The sequence below is a fragment of the Lepus europaeus genome, chromosome 1, assembly GCF_033115175.1.
Source record: "Lepus europaeus isolate LE1 chromosome 1, mLepTim1.pri, whole genome shotgun sequence".
Classification (NCBI taxonomy): domain Eukaryota; kingdom Metazoa; phylum Chordata; class Mammalia; order Lagomorpha; family Leporidae; genus Lepus; species Lepus europaeus.
The window spans coordinates 63,695,456-63,721,698 of NC_084827.1; positions in this window are offsets into that span (position 1 = coordinate 63,695,456).

The following is a 26,243-nucleotide window of genomic DNA, read 5'->3' on the forward strand; positions in this document are numbered from 1 at the left end:
ACTAGTACTGCAACAGTATTTTTTTTCACTATGTGTTGCTATATGGAGACAAACTGTTGAAATTGTTACCTAATATATACTAAACTGATCCTCTGTATATAAAGAGAATTGAAAATGAATCATGATGTGATTAGTAGGGGAGAGGGAGCGGGAAAGGGGAGGGTTGTGGGTGGGAGGGAAGTTTTGGGAGGGGGAAGCCATTGTAACCCATAAGCTGTACTTTGGAAATTTATATTCATTAAATAAAAGTTTAATTTAAAAAAAAAAGTTGAAAGTCAATGAAGTGTCAGAGAAAACTGTAAAAGAAAGGGCATGGGTGTCAAAGGGATAAAGAGTGAGCTAAATGTAGTTCTCTATCTGGCTGCCTACAGCGCTCCTGCCCTGGACAAATGCTGCCTCTGCTCCCAGCCACTTCTGGTTCCAAGTTGAGTATGTAATCTAACGGCACCCACCCAAAGACCAGTTGTAGCTTCTGACCAGTGTGCAGGAGCAACAATAGGAGTTATCGCAAGGATAAAGATCAAGAAGCACTGATGGTGGTGTGCTGAGAATAAGAGCAGGCTGGAAATACTCGGGAGCAGTAACAAAGGGATGCATCAGGATGATAGGCTGGGAGGGGGAAATGAAACAGACCTACAGAGGGAAGCAGGTGGGGAAGGGGTCGCTTGTGTTTATTTCCCCTTGACCCAGGAGTGTACTGGCTCATTGGAGTTCCATGATCTCCCCAAGGTCACAGAGTTTGTAAGCAGGAGGGCTGGGGTTAGAATTCAGATCCACCTGATGCCAAAATCCACACAGGTGGTATGACACCAGAGCCCATATAGAAAAAGACAGCAAATATAAACAGCAGAACAAATGTTACTTACTGTTCTCCAAGCAAATGCACAGTGTTGTAAAAGGAGATATAGGAGCCCTTCTCAGCGAAAAAACGACTTCCATATTTATCACAACAATAGCTAACATTTATTGGGCTCTTACTATGTGCCAAGCACTGTTCTAACTACTTTATATGAATGATCTCATTTTAGGGGACTTTATGGCCTACTCCATTCTCACACTTATCTTCCCATAAGTTACTCTCCGGGAATCTAGGCTGATTGTTAATGTGCAGTAGTTAGTTTTCAGAGCAGCTTCTGGTTTGATGTGGCTGCTTTGTGTCTTTGCCTCTACTTCAAGAATTTATGCATATCTTACCTCATTTTTTTTCATCACAGCTTCAGTGTAAACCAATGAAAAAAAGCATAGAAGACTTTGGTCAATCACATAACTGAATTAATTATTAAATAAAATGCTTATTGCACATAGTCCTTTACATGTGCAAAACTGTTTGGTATTTTTCAAAGTATTTTCATGATTGCTATATTTTAATTGCATAGAGCCTTGTGAGTTAGTGTGTTATTGAGACCAATCTGTTTTCATAGAAATAAGGGTAAGAAGTAGTCTTATGGGACCCCTGCAACTGGTGATGGTCCCTGTGGGGGACAGGGCTGCCTGAGCTTCCAGGTTGTCTACAGCTCCTGTGTCAATTGTAGGAGAAATGCTATCATTTACATAACACAGTCAATATTTTTTTTTGATAACTATCATGTCTAGTAACACAAGATCATTAGACTTTTTAATTCTCAAACATTTGTATTAATAGCATTTTCCATTATAGAAACTTAAAGTCTGGTACCACATCACATCTTGACAGTCCTTCTAATATAATCCAAATAGACTGATTAGTTGGTGTCTCTATAAGATGACAGACATAGGTCTTTCGATTTTTTCAGTTGGGCCCAAACTGGAAAAACCAAAGTCCAGGATTTACTGGAAATTTTAGAGACCAGATTGTTTGAAACTTTGATTTTTTGAATGCCTGTCAAGAATGCCAAGAAGGCTCAAAATCCAAAATATCTGGTTGAAATAAGATTTCTTAAAATCATGACATAACATGGACCAAATTTGATCATTGTTACAAGGTAATTATTCAAATCTTTGAAAATAAGCACATATTTCAATAACCCATAGCTCTTAATAAAAATGCAGCTGTTTTTGAACAATTAGAATTTAACAGACATCAAGAGAACATAATTGATTACTTTAACACATTGCTTTAACAGAGCATCAGAGTTTAATTCTATGTCAAAGAGAAATTGAGCTTCCTGTGATCTTTTGCTGTGAGGTTTCCTTCCTTTACCTTCTTTCATATTGGTGACCGTGTTTCTGTGTGTAAGACATCTTTAAGCATCTTTTGCAGGGCAGGATGAGTGGCAACAAATTCTTTCAGTTTCTGTTTGCTATGAAAAGTCTTAATTTCACCTTCATTCACAAATGAGAGCTTTGCAGGATATAATATTCTGGGCTGGCAGTTTTTCTCTCTTAGTGCCTGGGCTATGTCTTGCCATTCCCTTCTAGCTTGTAGGGTTTCTGATGAGAAGTCTGCTGTGAGTCTAATTGGAGATCCTCTAAGAGTGATCTGACGTTTCTCTCTTGCACCTTTTAGGATCTTTTCTTTATGTTTCACTGTGGTGAATTTGATTACAACATGTCGTGGTGAGGATCTCTTTTGGTCATGTTTATTAGGGGTTCTATAAGCTTCCTGTACTAAGATGCCTCTGTCCTTCTCCAAACCTGGGAAATTTTCTGCTAGGATCTCACTGAAAATGCCTTCTAATCCTTTCTCCCTCTCCATGCCTTCAGGAACTCCTAGAACCCGAATGTTGTGTTTTTTAATAGAATCCTGTAGATTCCCGACAATATTTTTTAGATTTCTAATTTCTTCTTCTTTTCTTTGCTTTGCCTGTTACCTTTCCTGTTCTCTGTCTTCTAAGTCTGATATTCTCTCTTCTGCTTCGCCCATTCTGTTTTTAAGGCTCTCTAATGTGTTTGTCATTTGATCTATTGAAGTCTTCATTTCATCATGATTTCTAGTCACTATCAGAGTTTCTTGTTCCACTAGTTGTTTCATTTCATTTTGATTCCTCCTTAATATTTCACTTTCACGAGAGAGATTTTCTATCTTGTCCATGAAGGATTTCTGTAGTTCAAGAATTTGTTTTTGAGAACTTCTTAATGTTCTTATCAATAACACAGTCAATATTTCATTGTTTATTTCTCCCTGGTTTGTAGTGTTCCTTGGAAAAAGACCAAAATCAGACTGACTGAATCTTGTGCTTTTTTTTTTTTAACCATGTGAAAATCCCAGCCTTTTAGGTTGGTCTAGATACCCTTCTTGGGGTTCCCAGGGTTCTTATTCTCGTTGTGTCATGGGGTGTCTCAGCTGGTTGATCATGATCTTTCTCCTAGGTCACATTATCCATTCTGTGTATTTAGTTGAATGTTCATTGACAAGCTTATTCACTCCTACACCTATTGGTTAATTCATCTTCTTATTATGACAGAATGCAGGTAACATGGCAATTCCCATCTTAACCATTTTAAGTGTACAAGTCCAGTGGTGTTAATTAATTTCAATGCTATACAACCATCATTTCCATTCTTCTCTGCAACTCCTATCATCTTGTAAAACTGACTCTGTGTACTAGTCAAACAGTAGCTCTCCATTCCCCTCTTCTCCCAGCCCTTGTGAACCACCGCTCTGCTTTCTGTCTCGGTGAATTTGACTACTGTAAGTTCTTCATATGACTGCATCATATAATATTTGCCCCTTTGTGTCTGGCTTACTTCACTCAATGTAACATCCTCAAGGTTCACCCATGTTGCAGCAAGTATTACAATTTCCTCCCTTTCTGATAATGAATGATATTCTAGTGTGTGTATTTATGTATCTATGTCCACCAATTGTCTGTCTGTCTGTCTATCTATCTATCTATCTATCTATCTATCTATTGAGAGACCTCCAGAGACTTCTTTCTCTATCCTGAGAAACACAGAGTCTATTGATGGCTTATGATCAGCCACCTGCATGTTTCTCCCTGCAGGTTTGCACACCGGCAGGGCCTTGAATAGTCCCAGGTGCTGACTTTAATAATGGATTCAGTGGAATGGTGCGATATATAGATGCTTGTTGACTTATCATATGATTATATATTGATAAACCCGCAATAAGCTTAAAATATTAGAAGTGAAAAGTACATTTAATCTCCCAGTAAATCCTAAAGTAAGAAAATCATAAGTAGAACCTTCGTAAGTGGGGGACTATCTGTATCATATTTTGCTTATCCATTCATCCATGTGGAGGAATACTTGGTTTGCTCATTGTAAATAATGTTATGAACATGGACATAAAAATACCTCTCAGAGACCCAGCTTTCAATTCTTGTGAGCATACCCAGAAATGGAATTGTTGGGTCATTCATCATTCTATTTTTAATTTTTTGAACTATTAAGCCATAACATCATATGCAATAACCCAGGAATTAATTTTTTAGTATTTTAAAATATTTATTTTTATTTATTTGAAATGGAGAGAGAGCGAGAGAGAAAGAGATATTTCCCATCTGCTTATTTACTCCCCAAATATCCACAACAGATAGTGCTAAGCCAGGCTGAAGGCAGGAGCCAGGAACTCTCCAGGTCTCCCACATGGGTAGCAGGGGCCCAAGTAGTTAAAGCACAAGTGCTGTCTCCCAGGATATGCATTAGCAGGAAAGTGGATCAGAATAGGAGATGAGACTCAAGCCAAGATACTCCAATGTGAGATGTAGGTGTCCCAAGCAACAGTTCAACTGCTGCACCACAACATTCACCACAGCAGCCATTCATTTTTCTCTCTATTGTGTGGAGTTGTGGAATTTTAGTGTTATACTCTGTTAAAACAGTTAACATATTGAACATTGAATATGAGGTTTACAAAAAATTGAAAGATTTATTTATTTATTTGAAAGACAGATTGATAGAGGAAGAGAGAGACAGAGACAGGGAGAAGGATAAAGGGAGAGGGAGAGTCAGAAGGGAAGAGTGAGAAGGGGAAAGAGAGAGAGAGATAAAGAGAGATCGATAGATCTTTTCTGTTTGCTGGTTCACTTCCCGAATGCCTGCACTAGGCTGGGCTGGACCAGCCTGTATCTGGGAGCCAGAAACTCTGTCCTGTTCTCCCACATGGGTAGCGGGTATTGAAGCACTTGGGCCATTATCTGCTGCCTCCTAGGTGCATTAGCAGGAAGTTGGATCAGAAGTTGAGCACCTAGGACTTGAACCAGGCACCCAGACTCAGGACACAGAAGTCCCAAGTGGCAGCTGAACCTGCTGTGTTGTCACAATCCCTGCCTCTGGTTTTACATATTTTAAATACGTTTTTTAAACTTAATATTTTATTTACTATTTTTTTGAGATAACATACTTTTAATTTATACTCTGGTCAAGGGCTTAATGGCTCCACTCCATAAATGGCTCTGCCTTCTGTGGAGGAGCACAGACAGGGTGGGTCCTTTACATGTAAGTGTACCTCTGACACAGTGCCACCTGGCAGGAAATAGGTGCTCAGGGGATGTGCTGTGAATGGGATGATTTCAAAGCTGTTTGGGAAACGGGGACCTTTCCTCTTCTCCCAGAGTCCTTGAAAAAGGCAATGTCTCTTAACCTCAGACTTGGAGCCTCTTGTTCTTCTCTTCACACTCTCCCCAACCCCACAGGTCAAGAAAAAGCTCTTAACCTCACCCAAAGCCCTATTTATATTCAGTGCATGACACAGCATTTGTGGTTCTGTGGGGATAGGAGTAGGGTTTGCTAGTTTATTTGGTAACCACTTCCTCCCTTTGACTGAGGCACCAAGGGTTACTGGGTTTCCAGAAACTCAGAACTCTGTAATTGTCTCTCTGACCCAGTCGGCACTGGTTTAATCCTCCAAGGCAGTGGTTTGGAAATTTGCCTCAGTGAATTTTAGTAGAAAACTTCATGTTGCAAATATGTCAGTGCATAGAATGTTCCAGGGTGGCTTAAACTTTCAATCCTATAGAAGAGAGACTATTTTTTGATGACTGATTTTTAATATCACTAAAGAAATAATGTCACTGTTTGCATACACCTGCTGTTGGATGATTCATAGCTGGGAATCTGCAAGCTATCACTGCTTGCAGAAAAAGTTATAAAAAAACTCACAGTTTGCAAAGAAACATATGCTCCTGTTACCCGATGTTGGGACACAATGACTTCCTCATAGACAGAAGTTTAATGAAAACAATTGCTTAATTACCCCAACAACGATGGAAATACCTCAAAGAGACATAAAAGCAAACTGATAGAGCTCCTAGTGGACCAAGTTGGAATAAACTGGGGAAGAGCATAACCAAGGGGATATTGGATTATGATTCAAAGTATAAAAGAGATAGAAATAAAGGATTCAGTAAGTCAATGGATGGGTGACAATAGACAGATACTCCATGCAGAAGAATGAGAAATAATTCATGTGGTTGCTTCACCAGTGAGGAGGCAGGACATGATGCTCAACCTTGGAAATGTGGGCTGTGCATTGCGAATTTGTCCTAGAGAGTCTGGCATACAGGATCACAAGATAGCTCATCAGTGGAGAAAACTGACAAAACCAGCCTCACCCGGGAGATCAAGGGCAGCTCCCGCTGACTAAGTCATGGTGACGGCATTTGTCCTAGGTATCGCAGGATGAGAATGGTACCTTACCTCTGTATCCGTCTCGCCCAAACCTCTAGCTCCATGAGACAAATCCCAGCCGAGGGACATCATGCAAATATCTGACCAGTGGTCCTTGTCGTTATCAGAATTATCAAAGACAAGGAAAGGACTGAGACACTGTCACAGTTGTGAGGAGCCCAAAGGCGACCTGATCACTCCACATAATGTGGGATCCTGGATGGGATCCTGAGACTGAAAGCTGAAGTTCAGTGACGAATAGGGATGTGCTAATGATGCATGTGTGTCAGTTGTTCAGAACCTACCATATTTTCTCCATCCGCTCATCTGATACCCCTCAGTTGACTCCATGTTTTGGCTATTGTGAACACTGCTGCTACTAATGTGGTGGTTGCAGATATCTCTTTGATACAAGGTGTTCAAGTCTTTGGGGTGTATACGCAGCATAGTTTTGATGATCCGTGATTATTTTAAAATCTACTGTACATGAGTGAAATGGACACCTTTTCACTTGATTACTGTCTGTAGCCTTTGCCTATAGTCCTGCTGAACTATAGGCTTTTTTTTTTTAACTTGTTGAACTCTTTATTTAGTGGACTGTTAGGCCTTTGACTGTAATGTAAATTAAAAATATGCTATCTCAAAAATTCAAAAAGAAAGGGAGTAAAGAAGGAAAGAAGAAAGAGGAAGAGAGGGAAGGGGGAGGAGATGAAGTATCATTATATTCTTTTTTTAAAAAAGCTTAGTTTATTTATTTGAAAGATAGAGTTACAGAGAGAGGTAGAGACATAGAGAGATGTCTTTCATCTGCTGGTTTACTCCCCAAATTGCTACAATGGTTGGAGCTGACCCCATCAGATGCCAGTGGGTACAGGGGCCCAAGGGCTTGGGCCATCTTCTACTGCTTTCCCAGGCCATGGCAGAGAGCTGGATTGGAAGAGGAGCAGCTGGGACTAGAACCAGCACCCATATGGAATGCCAGTGCTGCAGGCTGGGGCTTTAACCCACTGTACCACAGCACCAGCCCCAGTATCATTATATTCTTAAAATTGTACCTAGCAACTAGATTGAATTTGTTCTTTGTATTAATAATACATTAATATGAGAATGGATGAGAATTCTGTCATAGTAATTATCACACATTTGCTGGGCTCTGAGAATCTATTGCATGAATATATCCCTATAAATAATAACAGTATTTTTCAACAGTTGTGAACAATATACTATGATAATGTAAGATGTTAGTAACGGGAGAACCTGGATTTGAGGTATGTGGGATCCGTCTGCACCGTCTTTGAAGTTTTCCCATCCTTTTCAAAGTGCTCTAAAATTGAAGTTTATTAAAAGCTAAAAAAAAGCGAGTGAGAGAGAGGCAACAGTGAAAAATCAATAATGAGAGAAAGAAGCTTGAGAGCATTGTGGGATTTCCTGCCCTGGTCAGGTTAACGAGTGTGTGCTGTGCTCGGAGTGTACGCGTTGCAGGACACTGCTGGGTCTTTCTCCATTCGGTCCTGTCAAGGAAGCCCTGTTTGAATAATGGCCCACAGACTGCGACCTGACTTCTCCTACTAGCAAGTGAGAGACAGGCTGTGGCTGGGGGGAGGGGTGACAAGGAGAAATGTGAAATAATGTCCACTAAGCTGAATACTTATTTTAATCAGGAATCACTTGGTAAAGCAAAATAGCACCGACTGTTGGAAGAGATCAACAAACTATTTTCTAAAATTGATAGTTTCCAAATTTCTTTGATCATTCACTCCATAGGGGAAAACATGTCAATGCTTCCAAAAATGTATATTTATCTTTATAAGTATGTATTCATATATCAATTACTAACAAACATCCTAAGCTACAAATGTACATTTATGAAGAAATTTATCATCAAGAAAATGGACAATGTTTTATGCTTCAAATTATCTTCATAATAATATATGATTTCTTTGACCTGCTTCATGTCAGACATGAATATTTTTCATTATTTTCACTTCTTATTTAGCAGTACTTGGTTGGCAAAGAGTTTGCATTCAGAATAGAAAATGTCTTCTCTGAAAAAAAATTGGCTTCCTTGTTCTTGCATATTACTGTTTTCAATCTGCAAGGCAGTATGTTTTCAGGAATTGACATAAGATCCTGCTCACTAGAGGAGGGACTCACTGACTTAGCAAAGAAAACACATGTGATTCAACACATGCTGAGACACTCTGCAAAGCACTGGGTACTCGTGGGTGTGGTCAAAGGACCGGCCCCTCCACATGGCAAGCTTTCCTCCTCTGTTAGGCTCCTCACTCCAGAGCTGACCATTATCTCCTGACAAAAGTCCGACTGAGGAGACCAGGACCACTCCAAAGACTGAATGCTAGCAAAACTTAAATGCTAGCAAAAATTAAACAGGGCCAGTGCTTTGGTGTAGTGGGCAAAGCCACTGCCTGCAGTGTCGGCCTCCCAGATGGGCGGCAGTTTGGGACCCAGCTGCTCTACTTCTGATCCAGCACTCCGCTATGGCCTGGGAAAGCAGTGGAAGATGGCCCAAGTGCTTGGGCCCCTGCACCTGTGTGGGAGACCCGAAAGAAGCTCCTGGCTCCTGGCTTCAGATCAGCGCAGCTCTAGCCGTTGCTGTCATTTGGGGACTGAACCAGCGAGAGGAAGACTTCCCTTACTCTTTTTTTTTCTCTGCCTCTGTCTCTCTGTAACTCTCCCTTTCAAATAAATAAATATATCTTTTTTAAAAAAAGAAAAAATAAATGAGGTACTACAGTTCTTACCAGTTTTAAACTAATCATCTCAAGAACTACCTGGATACCTGCACCAGTGCAACTGCCAGTGAAGTTGACCACAACAAGAAGAGACCAGAATTGGTTACACTGTTGGGACACTCAGATAAATGCACCCATGATTCCATGGCTCATGCAGACCACAAGCCCAGATAATGAAAAGGCATCAAGCACCTCACTGAGCAGAGGATGGCCAAGGCGGTCTCTCTTGGCCAGCTCAGAGCACTTGAGTATGTTGTTAGGGGCTTCAGTGACCCAAATATCCAGATACCACAGTTAGTTCTTCTGGCCTGGTTTTGATTATAGCTGATATTTGGCAACATGAGTTAACTTCTTTTTTTTTTATTAAACTTTTATTTAATGAATATAAATTTCCAAAGTATAGCTTATGGGTTACAATGGCTTCCCCCCTCCCATAACTTCCCTCCCGCCCGCAACCCTCCCCTTTCCCGCTCCCTTTCCCCTTCCATTCATGTAAAGATTCATTTTCAATTCTCTTTGTATACAGAAGATCAGTTTAGTATATATTAGGTAAAGATTTCAACATTTTGCCCATATAGCAACATAAAGTAAAAAAACTACCATTGGATTACTAATTATAGCATTAAATAGCAATGTACAGCACATTAAAGACAGAGATCCTACATAATTTTTTTCAAATTAATTAATTTTCTATGCCATTTCCATTTTAACACCAGGTTGTTTTTTTTTTTCCATTTCCAATTCTCTTTATATACAGAAGATCACTTCAGTATATAATTAGTAAAGACCTCATCAGTTTGTGCCCACACAGAAACGCAAAGTATAAAAATACTGTTTCAGTACTAGTTATAGCATCACTTGGCTTTAGACGACACATTAGGGACAGATCCCACATGGGGTGTAAGTACACAGTGACTCCTGTTGCTGATTTAACAATTTGACACTCCTGTTCATGGCGTCAGTAATCTCCCTAGGCTCTAGTCATGAGTTGCCAGGGCTATGGAAGCCTTTAGAGTTCGCTGACTTTGATCTTATTCTGATAGGGTCATAGTCAAAGTGGAAGTTCTCTCCTCCCTTCGGAGAAGGGTACCTCCTTCTTTGATGGCCCCGTTCTTTCCACTGGGATCTCACTCACTGAGATCATTCATTTAGGTCTTTTTTTTTTTTTTTCCCCCATGATATCTTGGCTTTCCATGCCTGCTATACTCTCATGGGCTCTTCAGCCAGATCTGAATGCCTTGAGGGCTGATTCTGAGGCCAGAGTGTTGTTTAGGACATCTGCCATCCTATGAGTCTGCTGTGTATCCCACTTCCCATGTTGGATCTTTCTCTCCCTTTTTGATTCTATCAGTTAGTATTAGCAGATACTTGTCTTGTTTGTGTGATCTCTTTGACTCTTAGACCTATCAGAGCTATCAATTGTGAGCTGAAATTGATCACTTGGACTAGTGTGATGGCATTGGTACATGCCATCTTGATGGGATTGTGTTGGAATCCCCTGGCACATTTCTAACTCCACCATTTGCGGCCAGTCCGAATGAGCATGTTCCAAGAGTTAACTTCTTTTTAAAAAGATTTATTTATTTGAAAGTCAGAGTTACAGAGAGGGAGAGACAGAGAGATTTTCTACCTGCTGGTTCACACCCCAGATGCCCATAATGGCCAAGGCTGGGCAAGACCGAAGCCAGGAGCCAGGAGATTCTTCCAGGTCTCCCACATGGGTGGCAGGGCCCCATATACTTGGGTCATCTTTCTCAGGCCATCAGCAGGTAGCTGGACTGGAAGCGGAACATCCAGGACTCAAACCTACACCCATACGGGATTCTGGCAACCACTATTATACTGTCAATTCTCTGAGATAAACTTTTGCAGATTTTACACATAAGTGAGATGATGTGTGTTATCCTTCCTGTGCCTGGGTTATTTCATTTAACATACAGACATCTAGTTCCCATCTCATTGCTAAGGTCAGGATTTCAGCCTTTTTGTGGCTGAATAATATTCCACTGTGTAAGTGAACCACAGTCTCTTTGTTCACTTGTCAGTAGATGGACACTTCGGTTTTCATTTCTTGGCTACTATAAACGTAGGCGTGTGGAAGTCTCTTTGACAGACTGATTTCATTTCCCTTGGGTATATGCCCAGTAGTGGGATTATGAGATCATACTGTAGTTCTATGTTTAGTTTTTTGATAAAACCCCATACTGTCTTCCACAATGTCTATGTTAATTTACACTTTTACTAACAGTGTGTAAGGGTTCCCTTTTCATCCCATCTCCATCAGCTTTTATTTTATTTTATTTTTTAAAGATTTATTCATTTATTCGAGAGGTAGAGTTGAGAGAGAGAGAGAGAGAGAGAGAGAGAGAGAATATCCATCCTCTGATTCACTCCCTAAATGCCTTTAATAGCCAGAGCTGGGCCAGTCCAAAGCCAGGAGCCAGGAGCATCAGGTCTTCCACATGGGTGCAGGGGCTCAAGCACTTGGATCATCTTCTACTGCTTTACCAGGCCATAAACAAGGAGCTAGATTGGAGGTGGAGCAGCTGGGACTTGAACTAGTTCCCATGGGATGCTGGCAGGCAGAGGCTTAGCCTACTATGCCACAGCACTGGTCCTTATTTTTGTCTTTTAGATAAGAGCTGTTCTGACTGCAGTGAGATATTTCGTTGTGGTTTTGATTTGCATTTCCCTGATGATTGGTGATGTTGAGCACTTTTTTTTTTTTCAGAGAAATCCACGTAGACCTGGAAATTCCTTTGTGAGAATATTTTAAACTTTAATTGCTTTGCGGTTTCAGAACTGTTCTGATTCTTTCTTTCATTTTGATTCATTCTTGTTAATAGTGGTTTTGGAAAAGTTGATGTTTACCTCTAAGTTATTGACTTTATGAGTACGAAGTTGTACGTTGTGTTACTTTATTATTTTTCTCATGGACTCAAGAACTGTAGGGACTTTCTCTGTTTCATTGTGGATTTTGCTGTGTCCTATCTTTGTGTTGCTGGAAGTTTATCAATGTTTTATTTTTAATTTCATTAATTTTTCCTCCCTCCCTCCCTCCTTCCCTCCCTCCCTCCCTCCTTCCCTCCCTTCTTTCCTTCCTTCCTTCCTCCCTCCCTCCCTTCCTTCCTCTCTCCCGCCCGCCCTCCCTCTCTCCCTCCCTTCCTTCCCCATTCTTTTCTTTCTTACCTTTGTCATTTCAATCCTTCTGCTTGCTCTGGGTTTCCATTTCTCTTTCTTTTTGAGATTTTTGAGGTAGTTGCTTAGATGATTGATTTCAAGGCACTTCCTCTTTTCTCTATGGCATTTCATTCTATGAAGCTCCCTCACAGCACTTTGTTTCATTGTACACATCAAAATTTTACACTTGATCTTAGCCAAAAGGCCAAGAAGTGATGACATCATCAACATTTTGATGTGTTTTAATTTTATCTCCATTATTTATGTTTCTTTATTTTGTTTGAGACTTAATCTTTGACGTGAATGATTTAGAAGTCTTCTGTTAATTTTCATGTGTTTGGAGATTTCCTGTTGTTTTTATGCTATTGATTTTGTGTTTGATTACATTTAGGTCAGACAGCACACTGTGTAGTTTGAATTACTTTCCACTGCTTGAAGTGTGTTTTATCATTCAAAATGTGGCCTATTTTAGTGAATGTTTCAGTAGCACTTGAAAAAATCCATGTATTCTGCTGTTGTTTTCTCTGTGAATCAATTATATCCTGTAGGTTTGTTGTGTTGTGCAGATCTTCTACACCCTTGCTGAATTTCTGTATAGTAGTTATATCAGTTGTTAGGAAGGAGATATCAATAGTTGTGTAATTTTCCACTTCTGTCATTATAGAATTGCCTACAATTATGGAATTGTCTATTTCTTAGGCCTATATATTTTTGCTTCATGTATTTTAACCCCCTGTGTTTGGGGCATATATGTTTATGATCACAATACATTGTTTGTGCTTTGATCCTTTTACTATTATTAATGGCCCTTGTGTCTCCAGCAATTTTCTTTGCTTTCTCCAAAGTCTGTTTCATCTGAAACTAAATACTGACACCACTACTTTGAATGTTTGCATGATAAATATTTTACTTTCCTTTTGCTTAATCAAAGTGAATATCTTGTAGATAGCACATTATTGGATAATGTGTTTTTATATATTCTGCCAATCTCCATTAATTATGTTACTTAGACTATTTATATTAAGGTGACATTTTAGGGCTTATGTTTGACATTTTATTATTTCTCTGTTTCTTGTTCTTTTCATATTTTTTGTCTTGCTGTGAGATATTTGAATGATTTTAGGATTCAATCTTTTTTATTGACAATGAGTTTGACTATGTTGCTTTATACAGTATTTAAAAAAGGTTTATTTATTTGAAAGACAGAGTTACTCAAAGACAGAGGTAGAGAGAGAGAGAGAGAGAGAGGTTTTAAAATTGCTGGCTCACTCACCAGATGGGTACAGTAGCAAGGGCTGGGCCAGTCTGAAGCCAGGAGTCAGAAATTGCATATGGGTCTCCCATACGGGTAGTGGGAACCCAAGAACTTGTGTCATCTTCTGCTGGCTTCCCAGATGTATTAACAGGAAGCTGGGTTGGAATCAGAGCAGTGAGGACTCAAAGTGGCACTCCAATGTGGGCTCTGTGTATCACAAGCAGTAGTTTAATCTAGTGTGCCACACCTGTCCCCTGTACAATTTTCTTAATTGTTCCTTTAGGTGTTATAGTACATATGTGCAAGTAACCTATAATAGTCTATTGTTATCAATTTTTTACCATTTTGAGTGAAATTCATCTATTTTACCTTCATTTAGATACCTTTACTCTTCCCATCTTTAGGTATAATGATTTTAAGTGTTTTCACTACATACCTTGAGAACCGTATCAGACAGTACTATAAGTTATTTTTATTTTCATTTTTTAAAACATTTTTTTTATTTGAGAGACAGAGTTACAGAGAGAGTGAGAGAGAATTTTTATTCATTGAGTCACTCCCCAAATGACCTTAATGGCTGTAACTGAGGCAATCTGAAGCCAGGATCCAGCCAGGAGCTTCTTCTGGGTTTCCCACCCAGGTGCAGGGGCCCAAGCACTTGGGCCCTATTCTACTGCTTTCCCGGGCCATAGCAGAGAGCTGGATTGGAAGAGGAACAGCTGGGACATGAACTGGTGCCCGTATGGGAGGCTGGTGCTGCAGGCAGAGGCTTAGCCTACTGTGCAACAGTGCCGGCCCCAACTTTTGCCTTAATCATCACATATGTTGCAAAAATTCATGACTGTAAGGATAGTCTATTATATTTGTACTTACTCCAGTATTCTTATCCATTACAATGATTTTCTCTCCTTTCTGAAGTTCCAAATCTTTTTTGTTGTTATTTTTATTTTGTTTCTGTTTTGAGAAGTATTTTTAGCTTCTCTTTAATGATAGATTACTTGCAACAACTTTTCTTAGTTTTCCTTTGTTTGGTGATGCCTTTATTTCCCTTTCACTTCTTAAGATTTTATAAGATATTGAATCCTCAGTTGGAAGTTCTTCCTCAATACTTGAAAACATAGTGTGACTTCCTCCTGCTCTCCATAGTTTCGGATGAAAGCTCAGGTGATATGGAAATTGGATGTCCTTCTTATCATTTTTCCCTAACTGCTTTCAAGAATTTCTTTCTTATTTTCAATTTTATGAAGTTTAACTATGATGTATTTGTCATGGACTTATTTTGGACTATTGTTTGAGGTTTGTTTAGCTTCTTGAATCTGTCGATATACATCTTTTGCCACATTTGTAAGTTTTCAGCCATTATATCTTTTTATGTTTTTTCAGTCCCTTTCTTTTTCTGCTCTCCTGATTGACACAATTTATCAAAATATAATTCAACAATACATGTTGCGTCAAATGTGAGTATTAATGTTACTAGTCCATGTATTTCTGAGATTTTCTCTCTTCCCCAATCTATTTTCTACCAGTTCAATTGCATAAATTCCATTACTGGGTTTTCCAGGTTACTAATTCTATCCTCTGTCAACTCCACTGCTGAGCCTATCTAATGAGCTTTGTAGTTCAATGATTGTGATTTTGCTATTTTATAATTTCAATGAACACTTAAAAATAAATTGCATTTTTGTTAAGATTTTTTTATTTTCTTCATTTGTTTCAAAAGAATTTTCATTTATTTCTTGAAGAATTGCTGTAACAATTGCTTTAAAAATCCCTGTTTGATAAAGTCAACTTTTGATACATCTCAACTGTTGGTGTCTGGTGATTTTTTTTTTCACTCAATTTATAATATTCTTCATTCTCAGCATGACAGCTGATTTCTAATTGCATGTTAGATGTTTTGGATGCTATATTGTGAGACCATGGATCCTACTTAATTTTATATGAGTGTGTTCAGACTCCTACCACTTCATTGTCTGGTTCCTTCCCAGTCAGAGTGGGTACCACTTGTACAATGGGGTGTAATCTTGGCTCTCTGCTGGTCTCCATTAATGAAGCTGTGGAGAATCAACAAGCCCCACTTCCCACCATTTCACTGTGCTGAATTGATTCTGCATACGCTAGGAGGCTTAGTTTCCCAATGGATCACATTCAGAGACAGTTGGAGGAGTGAAGTACTGAGTAGATATTCAGTCCCATTGAGGTTAGATAGTGTTATAAGCACGAGTATGCCTGGGAAAACAGCAGGAGATAATTCAAGTATTTGGGCCACTTCCACACATGTGAGAGACCCAGAGGGAATTCTTGGCTTCTAGATTTGCTGCCACCATTTGGGGAATGAACCAGCAGATGGAAGATTCTTTCTTTCTCTCTCTCTCTCTCTCTCTCTCTCTCTCTCTCTCTCTGTGTGTGTGTGTGTGTGTGTGTGTGTGTTTCTCCCTCTCACTGTCTGACTTTCAAATAAACACATCTTTAAAAAAATTTGGTGTTCTATCCAAAATGTCATTGGCATATCCAAAATCAAGTAGGTTCTTTTCCTGTTATCTCCCAAGACTTTTTACAGTTTTTTGTATTTACAGGTCAATGATCCACTTTGAGGTTTTTGTGTGTGGATATCTACTTGTTCCAGCACTATTGTAGAAAGACCATCTTTGCTCTTTCATATTGCCTTTGCTGCCTTGTCAAAGATAACTTGATAACAGTTATGTGGATTTATTTCTGTGCTATTTGTTCCATTAATCTATTTGTCTTTTCCTTTGCCAATAACACACTGTCTTGGTTACTGTAGCTTTATAGTAAAACCTGATGCCAGGTAGCATTAGACCTCTGAATTTTTCTTCTTTAATGTTGAGTTGACTATTTTAAGTCCTTTATCTCTCTCTATATAAACTTAGAATCAGCTTGCAGATTTCCACAAGCCAACTTACTGAGATTTTATTGGGATTTATTGCATCTAATTGATAGAACAAGTTGAGAAGAACTGGTATCTTAACAATATTGAATTTGCCTACTGATGAGCATAGGATATAATTCTACTTACTTAGGTCCTCTTTGGTTTCTTTTGCCAGGGGTTTTACGTGATTTCTTATATAGATCTTATACATGTCTTTGTTACATTTTTATCAAAGTATTTCATTTTGATAGGTGCTAATGTAAATGATAATGTGTAAAATTTTAAATTCTACTTGTCCATTATTGGTCTATAGGAAACTGACATTTGCATATTAACTTCACACACTAAAACTTCTTTATAACAACTTGTTAGTCACATGAGTTTTATTGCTTATTAATTGGACTCTTCCACATGTCATCTGAAGACAAATGCAGTATTTGATGTTTTCCTCACAATCAGTATCTGATTTTTCCTTTTCCTTTTCTTATCTTCAAAAAAGATTTATTTGTTTCTTTTGAAAATCAGAGTTAGAGATACAGGGGGGAGGGAAGGAAGGAGAAAGAAAGAGGGAGAGGGTGAGGAGTAGGGAAGGGAGAGGGAGGGAGGGAAGGAGAGACAGAGACAGAGAGACAAAGAGAGATAGAGATCTTCCACCTGGAGTTGGAGCTTCATCCTGATCTCTCACACAGGTGTCAGGGGCCCGATCTCTTGGGCCCCCTCTCATTGTTTTTCCCAGGCCATTAGCAGGGAGCTGGATCAGAATTGCAGGAGGTGTGACATGAACCAGGCTCCCATTTGGGATGCAAGTGACATAGGTGGTGGCATCACCAGCTATGCCACAATGTTGGCTCCATCTCTTCACATCTTACTATATTAACTAGAGTTTCTGGTATGGTGCTGAACGAGGAGGCTTCTTTGCCTTGTTCCAGATCTTAGCAGAACATCTTCAAGTTCTCGCCATTAAAGGTAATGCTAGCTGTGGTTTTATGTAGATATTCGTTATCAATATATTCTCTTCTTTTTTTTAAAGATTTATTATTTATTTGAAAGTCAGATTTACACACAGAGAGAAGGAGAGGCAGAGAGGAGAGAGACAGAGAGAGAGAGAGAGAGAGAGAGAGAGAGAGAGAGGTCTTCCATCCACTGGTTCACTCTCCAATTGGCCGCAACAGCTGGAGTTGTGCCGATATGAAGCCAGGAGCCAGTACTTTCTTCTGGGTCTCCAATGTGGGTGCAGGGGCCCAAGGACTTGGTCCATCTTCTAACTTCTTTCCAAGGCCATAGCAGAGAGCTGGATCTGAAGTGAAGCAGCCAGGACTGGAACGTGTGTCCATACGTGATGCCAGCACTGAAGGTGGAGGCTTTACCCATTATACCACAGTGCTGACCCCAAGACATCCTCTTCTAACCCTGGTTTGCTGAGAGTTTTTATCCTGAATGAGTTTTGGATTTGTTCAAATGCTTTTTCCTTACATATGAATATGATAATGGGATTTTTTTCCCTTAACCTTTTGGTGTAATAACTGCGTTAACTGATTTTTTAATGCTGAAACCTTGTATACCTGGGGTAAATACTACTTAGTCTTGATGTATAATTTTGCTTATACATTATTACATTTGATTTGCTAATATTTTTGATTTTTTGTCTAGTATTTTTGAATTTTGCTTATGAGAGATAATGAACTGTAGCTTTTTTTTCTTTATAATATCTTTATAATATCTTCGTATAGCTTCTATATTAGACTGATGCTGCCTTTATGAAATGAATTGGCAAACATCAGAAATGAGTTAGGAAGTAGTCCCTCTACTTCTATCTTTTGGAAGATATTGTAGTATAATTTCTACCTTAATATTTAGTAGAATTCCCCAGAGCCATATGGGCCTAGTGCTTCCTTATTACATATTTAATTCTTCTTTTGTTTCTTTCATCAGAGTTTTGTACATTTTATCATGTAGGTATCATATGTATTTTTAAGTTATTTTGGGTTTTGTTTTGGAAAATTATTTATTTAGCTAGTCAATAGATACAGGCCCATTCAAATCATCGATTTATAAGTGAATTTAACCATTAAAGGATATATTTAAGACAAATACAACTGATGAATATTTATCTTAGTCAAAGTGTAACTGACCAGTTATGATGGAAGTTCCAGAATAAGTAGTTGAAGATAAGGGCACCAAAACCATATGGATTGATGAGAATTTTACAAATCAGAAAAAAACAATGAAACTTAGAAAATGTTAGATTATGTAAATTGAAAAAAATTACAAATTAGTTTTATGATGCAAGTATTACCTTGAAATTAAAACTGACAAATGATTATAAATATATATACATATACATATAATATCTTCACAGTTTTATTATTTTTAAAGATTTATTTATTTATTTGAAAGTCAGTTACACAGAGAGAGAAGGAGAGGGAGAGAGAAAGAGAGAGAGAGATCTTCTATCTGCTGGTTCACTCCTCAATTGCCTCAATGGCCATAGCTGGATTGATTCAAAGCTGAGAGCCAGGAGCTTCCTTTGGGTCTCCCACATGGTACAGGGGCCCAAGGACCTGGACCATCTTCCTCTGCTTTCCCAGGCCATAGCAGAGAGCTAGATTGGAAGTGGAGCACCCGGACTCAAACTGGCTCCCATATGGGATGCTGGGTCTGCAGGCAGCGGCTTCACTACCTATGCCACAGCGCTAACCCCCACAATATTATTAAAATAATGGATATTATTTAAAATATGTTAAATAGAATACTAGCAAACAAAACTTAATAGCATTTGAAAATAATGCATCATTATCTAGTCATGTTCTTGTTAGACTGAACACTATCCTAACTTTAACAACCCTAATAAAATAAAAGCCATAAAGTTTTTATCTATATCAAGAGAATTTGCTTATAAACACTATTTTTTTAATTAAACTTTTATTTAATGAATATAAATTTCCAAAGTACAGCTTATGGGTTACAATGGCTTCCCCCTCCCAAAACTTCCCTCCCACCCACAACCCTCCCCTTTCCCGCTCCCTCTCCCCTTCCTATCACATCATGATTCATTTTCAATTCTCTTTATATACAAAAGATCAGTTTAGTATATATTAGGTAACAATTTCAACAGTTTGCCCCCATATAGCAACACAAAGTGAAAAGAAAAAAAAAATACTGTTGGAGTACTAGTTATAGCATTAAATAAGAATGTACAGCACATTAAAGACAGAGATCCTACATAATATTTTTTTTTAAAAATTAATTAATTTTCTATGCCATTTCCAATTTAACACCAGGGTTTTTTTTATTTCCAATTATCTTTATATACAGAAGATCGATTCAGTATATAATTAGTAAAGATCTCATCAGTTTGTACCCACGCAGAAACACAAAGTGTAAAAATACTGTTTCAGTACTAGTTATAGCATCACTGCACATTAGACAACACATTAAGGACAGATCCCACATGGGATGTAAGTACACAGTGACTTCTGTTGCTGACTTAACAATTTGACACTCCTGTTCATGGCGTCAGTAATCTCCCTAGGCTCTAGTTATAAACACTATTTGGAAAAGCAACGGATGTAGGCTTACTTCTTCTAGGCGTTAAAATATGCAATAAAAAATTCTTCAAGTATAAAGTAAAGCAGTGGAATATTGCTACAAGAAGAGCAGAGAGTTAAGTAAGATTGGACACCCAAAACCAAATCTATGTATATTTAAAAGTTTAATGGAACACTCAGGTGGGATCTCACATCTGCGGGGAAAAGAAAGATGTTAAAAAGAAATGTGTTTCTGGCTAACTGGAAAAAGACATGAAATTAGATTGATTCTTCACTCAATACATTAATTTAAAAGGGATCAGGGATTTCAGTGTTAAAAAATGGAATAATACATAAGTTAAAACAGAAAGCATGAATGAACATCCTGTATGAGTTGGGATTGATTCAAGCTCTAGAAAAAATAATATTGAAACTGTCTAAGTTTGACTAATAAAAATTTAAAAAGTGGTTTTCAGGGCTACACTATAAATAAAGAATGACATATTACAGACCAGAAAAAGTTGTTTTGAATTTATTTTATAAGAAATGGGTTTTTATTCTTAATATGCAAATAGTTTCTAATATTAAAGAAGAAAATGACTAAGGACCCCAAAGAAAGATGAATTAGAGTAACATATCAGTTACAGGAAATTAGATGTGAATGGTTCTTAATCTATGAAAACATGCTCATATTTGCTAATAAACAAGTCATATTGAACCTAAATGAAGATTTCACTTCTTATCCTACTAAATTGGCAGGAATCCTAATTTTAACAATATGTATATACTTTCTTGGCTCGGCTAGGAGACTGGCACTGCTGTATATTGTTAGCAGTAATAATTTAATGTGAATCACTTAAAAAAAAGATTTATTTATTTATTTGAAAGGCAGAGAGGGTTGGGTAAGAGAAATCTCCCGTCCACTGATTCAATCTCAAAATGGTTGGCCCTGAGTGGGATTGAAGCCAGGAGCCCCCAACTCCATCCAAGTCACCCACATAGGTGACAGAAACTCAGGCACTTGAGCCATCATCTGCTGCTTATCAGGCATGTTAACAAGAAACTGCATTGGAAGTGGAGTAGCCAGGACTTGGACTGGACTGGCACTGAGCCAGGAGACTCAGGTGCTCCAAGGCACAGTTCAACCTGCCAGGCCGCTGCATCCACCTGATGTGGATCATCTTAAATCAGCAAGAAATGATGAAACTGGATTTGTTTTTCAGGCTATGAATCGAGAGTAGGATTTGGAAATGTCTAACAAAACTGCAGAGGCCTTTATTCTTCTGCCCAGTGATTGTAACTGTATGAATCTACACCACAGATACACTGACAGAGTAGTTAGTTCTAAAGGCCATTCCCCTCAAGCTTCTGTAGCCAAAAAATTAGACTAGAAATGACTTACATATCTTTTTTTAAAAAAAGATTTTATTTATTTATTTGAGAAGTAGAGTTACAGACAGTGAGAGGGAGAGACAATGGTCTTCCTTCCGTTGATTCACTCCCCAAATGGCTGCAACAGCCAGGGCTGTGCTGATCTGAAGCCAGGAGCCAGGAGCTTCTTCCTAGACTCCCATGTGGGTGCAGGGCCCAAGCACTTGGGCCATCTTCTACTGCTTTCCCAAGCCGTAGCAGAGAGCTGGATTGGAAGAGGAGCAGCTGAGACTAGAACTAGCGCCCATATGGGATGCCGGCACTGCAGGTAGAGGATTAACCTAGTGCCCCACGGTGCCAGCCCATTATATATCTATACATAAAGTTCAATATGCTATGGTGTATCTACACAATGTCATAAAATCGTTGAGAGGAGTATCTATTGACCTATACACAGTTGTATCAGTGAAATAAAAATAAAGCCAGGTAGAAAAAAATGGGTTTAGTGTACTGCCATTTAGCTGAGAAGGGGCGATATGGTTACACATACATACCTGTCTACAGCATCCAAACACTCCACAATAGAAGGATATGATTTAACTGCTTGCCTGCAGAAGGGACAAAACCTGGAGGAAAAGGATAGAAGCTAGACTTCCGTAAGACCTTGCTGTATAAACTTGATTTTAGCACCATGAAAACATTTTACATAGTTATAAAGGAAATGTGACTTAAACTGGGCTTGAAAACTTAAATAAACTGAGACAAACTTTCAAATGTGCGTCCACTTGGTTGCATAATCACACACAGAAGAATGTTCTAAGGGGCTTGAAAACACTGTGATTTGTACATTTCTAGCGGTATAGTCTTATACAAAATCTGTTTGCAAAACAAAGAGCATAAGTAAAATCCTTTTCAGTGGTCATATTGCTGGAGTAGTGTGGGTATACTGAGGCTATCAAAACATGGTCTGAGAATAATTAGATGATTCACCACCATTCTAAGTGTTATTGAGAACTGGAGTTCACTGTGAGGGAGAGAAGACACAGACATGAGGTTGAAAGGGCTAAATAAAAATCTTATAATTATGCATTTGAATTTGCTAGCTTTATTTAACACCTCAAACACACATATTTTTGTCAACTAAAGTGTCCTTGAAAATCACAAATCCAGAAGTAAGGAGTAAGCATAGAGCTCAGAGTGTAGATTTTGGCCCTGAAATATTATACCCCATTAAAATGAGCCACGGCCCTGGGGGAAATGACTGATTCCACCTCTGGGGAAGAAATGTGGAGACTAAACATGGCAGCTATCACAGATGATAGGTGCCAAGAACTACTAAGGTCATCTCAAAAAACTCCAGAGGTTGGGAGGGCATTTATCCTAGCAATTAAGACTGTTTAAGACACCCTTATCCAATATTTGAGTGCTTGGGTTTGATTCCTGGGTATAGCCCCTGACTCCAGCTTACTGCTACTCATGGTGCAATAATTAGTTTCCTGCACCCCACAGATCTGACTCCAGGCTTCAGCATGCCATAACCTTGGCTACTATAGAGAGCAAACAAAAGAGCAAACAAATGAAAGAAAAAGTTCTCTCCTCTCCACTCTGTGTCTCTGCCTCTCATTAAAAAAAATCCCAGGAAGCATCTTGAATATAGTCAAACTAGCCAGAGAAGAAACACTAACTACAGTTGATTGATACACAAAAAAAATGATGAAATCCATGTCACCTATAATGACATGTCAAAATTGAGTATATGTTTCATGTTGGAGGAGCAGGTGAACCAACTTTTTATTTAGAACACTTGTAAATAAAGAGAAGCAAACATTTCCCTGACTGTACTACTCGGTAGGCAAAGTTTCTCTTTGTGAAAGATTTCAGTTTATAAATAAAAAAGAAATACAGCATTAGAATGCCATCATTTTGGGGTGGGCATTTGGTGCTGTGGTTACAAAGCTGTTAGGGACACTCCCATCTTATATTGGAGGTCCTGGGTTCGAGTCCTGGCTCTGCTTCTGCTCAGCTTCCCGCTAATGCACATTATGGGAGGCAGTTGATGATGGCTCGAGTATTTGGCTTCCTGCCACCCATACAGGGAAATGGAATTGAGGTTTGGACTCCTGACTTCTGCCTGACTCTGCTTCAGGTGTTGGTAGCATGTGGGAATTGAACCACTGGATGGATGATCTCTTCCTCTCTCTGTCTTCCTCTTGCTCTCTGATAAAATAAATGAACGTTTTAAAAAGAATGCCAGCATTCTGTCACTCCTGGTGAATCAGTGGGTCTGGGGTTGATGATCAAAGGCTGCTATCATCACGAATAGGCAAACTGCAACCTAGTGGAAGGATGCATCACTGATTAAGCGTCTAACAAAGAAAATGAACAGTCGAGGTGAGGAGGGGAAGAGGAGAAAGAGAAAAAGAAACCAAATCTGGTCAAAACTCTACGTTCAAATTTACAAAAATACAGAGGATTGCAAAACATACAAAACAACACCCTGGGGATGCAATCAGAAACACCAATTGTGAAATATCCATAGAACAAACAACTTTCTTTGTTTGACAAATGAGCTGCAGAAATAAAAAGAGATGTAGGGAAAATATTTAGAGGCGAAAGAGATTTAAGAAACATATCATCCAATCACAATACATAAACTTGATTTGCCTATTGGTATAAACAAATAAATCATTGGGAAAAAACAACCTTTATGACACAATTAGAAATATGAACACTGACTGGGAATATGATGATCGGAAAGAATTATTGTCAGTTGTTAGACTTGGTATGCTTAAAAAATCCTCTTGTTCCAGAGAAACATTAAAACGCTTGTGAATAAAATTACATGATGTCCTAGATTTTCTTCTGAATAACTTGGAAAACAAGGAACTAAGTGAAAGAATAAATAAAGCAAGACTGGCCAAGAATGGGCAGCAGCTGAACTTAAAAATGGGTACAAAGGGATTCATTACAATGTTGTTTTTTTGCACTTATATGACATATTCTTTTTGCATTTTTATATATTTGACATGTTTTAAACTTAAAAAGATAGACAATATATTTCACAAGGAGTTAAGAATTTTTCACTGATGCCCCTATAGGCATCTGACTTTGTGATCAACTGCGTATTTTCTGAAGCACTTAATGGCATCATTATTTTGTATTCTCTGAGAAAATCCCAAGGAATTTTTATTTGTAATGGCTTTTTTTGCAAGTGTATTTCCACCTGCATTTGCTTCTCATGGCTCCAAAATTGTTCTCCAGGTTTGGGTAGAGACATCTGGCCATTTCAGATAAGTATACTTGTTGGCAGGTGGGCTAGCTTTCTCCATATGGACCATAGCATTATCATAAATCCATATGCATAAATATACATGTAATAGGTGCCATATGTTGGCTCACTGTTTAAAATTCACAGAGAAGTCTTCCCCCTCAATAACCTTTCTTTCTCTCCTTTCATCTTCCCTTTTGTCTAATCACTAGGACACCTGATTTCATCCTGTGCTATTATTTCTTCTTTCTCACTTTTTTTTTTTTTTGCTGCTTTGGAAGGACACAATTGTCTCCCACAACCAGGGAGGACGTGGTGCTACATCAGACAAGGCATGAGGGTATCAGTGTTCACTGCACATGTGGAGACCACAGGACCATTGGGATACGGAAGATGAAGAGGCTGCAAAGCTACATAGGGGGTTAATTTGCATAGCAAGATTGGAAGCTCCAAGTACAGGATTAAATCTTGATTTTGTTTTTCTGTTGCTGCATAACAAATTGCCTCTAAAAATAGAGGCTGAAAGCAGGAACCATTTCACTGAGGGATTCACCTGGGGTATACTTCTGCTCTAGGAGATGTTAGTGGGGGATGCAGTTATCTGAGGCTCAACTGGGCTAGAAAGTCAAGGGTGGGAAATGGCCGGAAGGTTAGGCTCAAGTGGGTTCTTGCAGTACCTAAGTCACTCTCCTCCTAGATGTCTCAGGTTCTCTTCTGCATTGTTTAGCCTCCCCATGGGATTTCTTTATTGTGTCTCACAAAAGGTAGCAAGACCTTTTATACGATAGCTTGAGGGTCCCCAAAATGCACAACAGAAACCACCAGGCCTTTGAAAAGTGTGGGCTCAGAATTGGTGCAGTACCATTTCCATCATGTTCTGCTGGCTAACCTGAGTCATAGGCAACCACAGACTCCATGAGGGATGCAGGCCATGTTTGCTAAACAGCTTTCACGGTCCTCTCCAGCATCGCTGACTTCTCCCTTATAAAACATACTCACTTCCTTCAAAGCCTCCCAGGTCTTCTCCCAGCATTGCATCATGTTCAGGCTGTAAGTTCTAGGATCTCTCCCTGCCCATCAAACCCAGTGCAGACAGTGGTCTTGGGTCACAGGCTCCTTGGGTATTTCTCAATCATTGGCTCATCTGAAGAGAAGTGCTGTGAATAAACAGGCTTAGTGTCTGTCATCATCCAGTGTCCAATAATGAGGCAAAGATAACTGCAGTAGACAATCTAGTAGGGAGACTGAAGTTGTATCAAAGATGCTGGTGCACCTTGGTCCTGGAATTGATTCAGACACATCTATTCAGTGCACAGCTCCTGAAGCTGCCATCCAAGTCCTCCTCCGGATTCCACAGGACATGGTACCCAGTGCAGGTGACTGGCATTCTCAGACTGCTTCCTTCCTGTAGAAGATCGAGCCCTGGAGAACACTATTCATGTTGAACTGT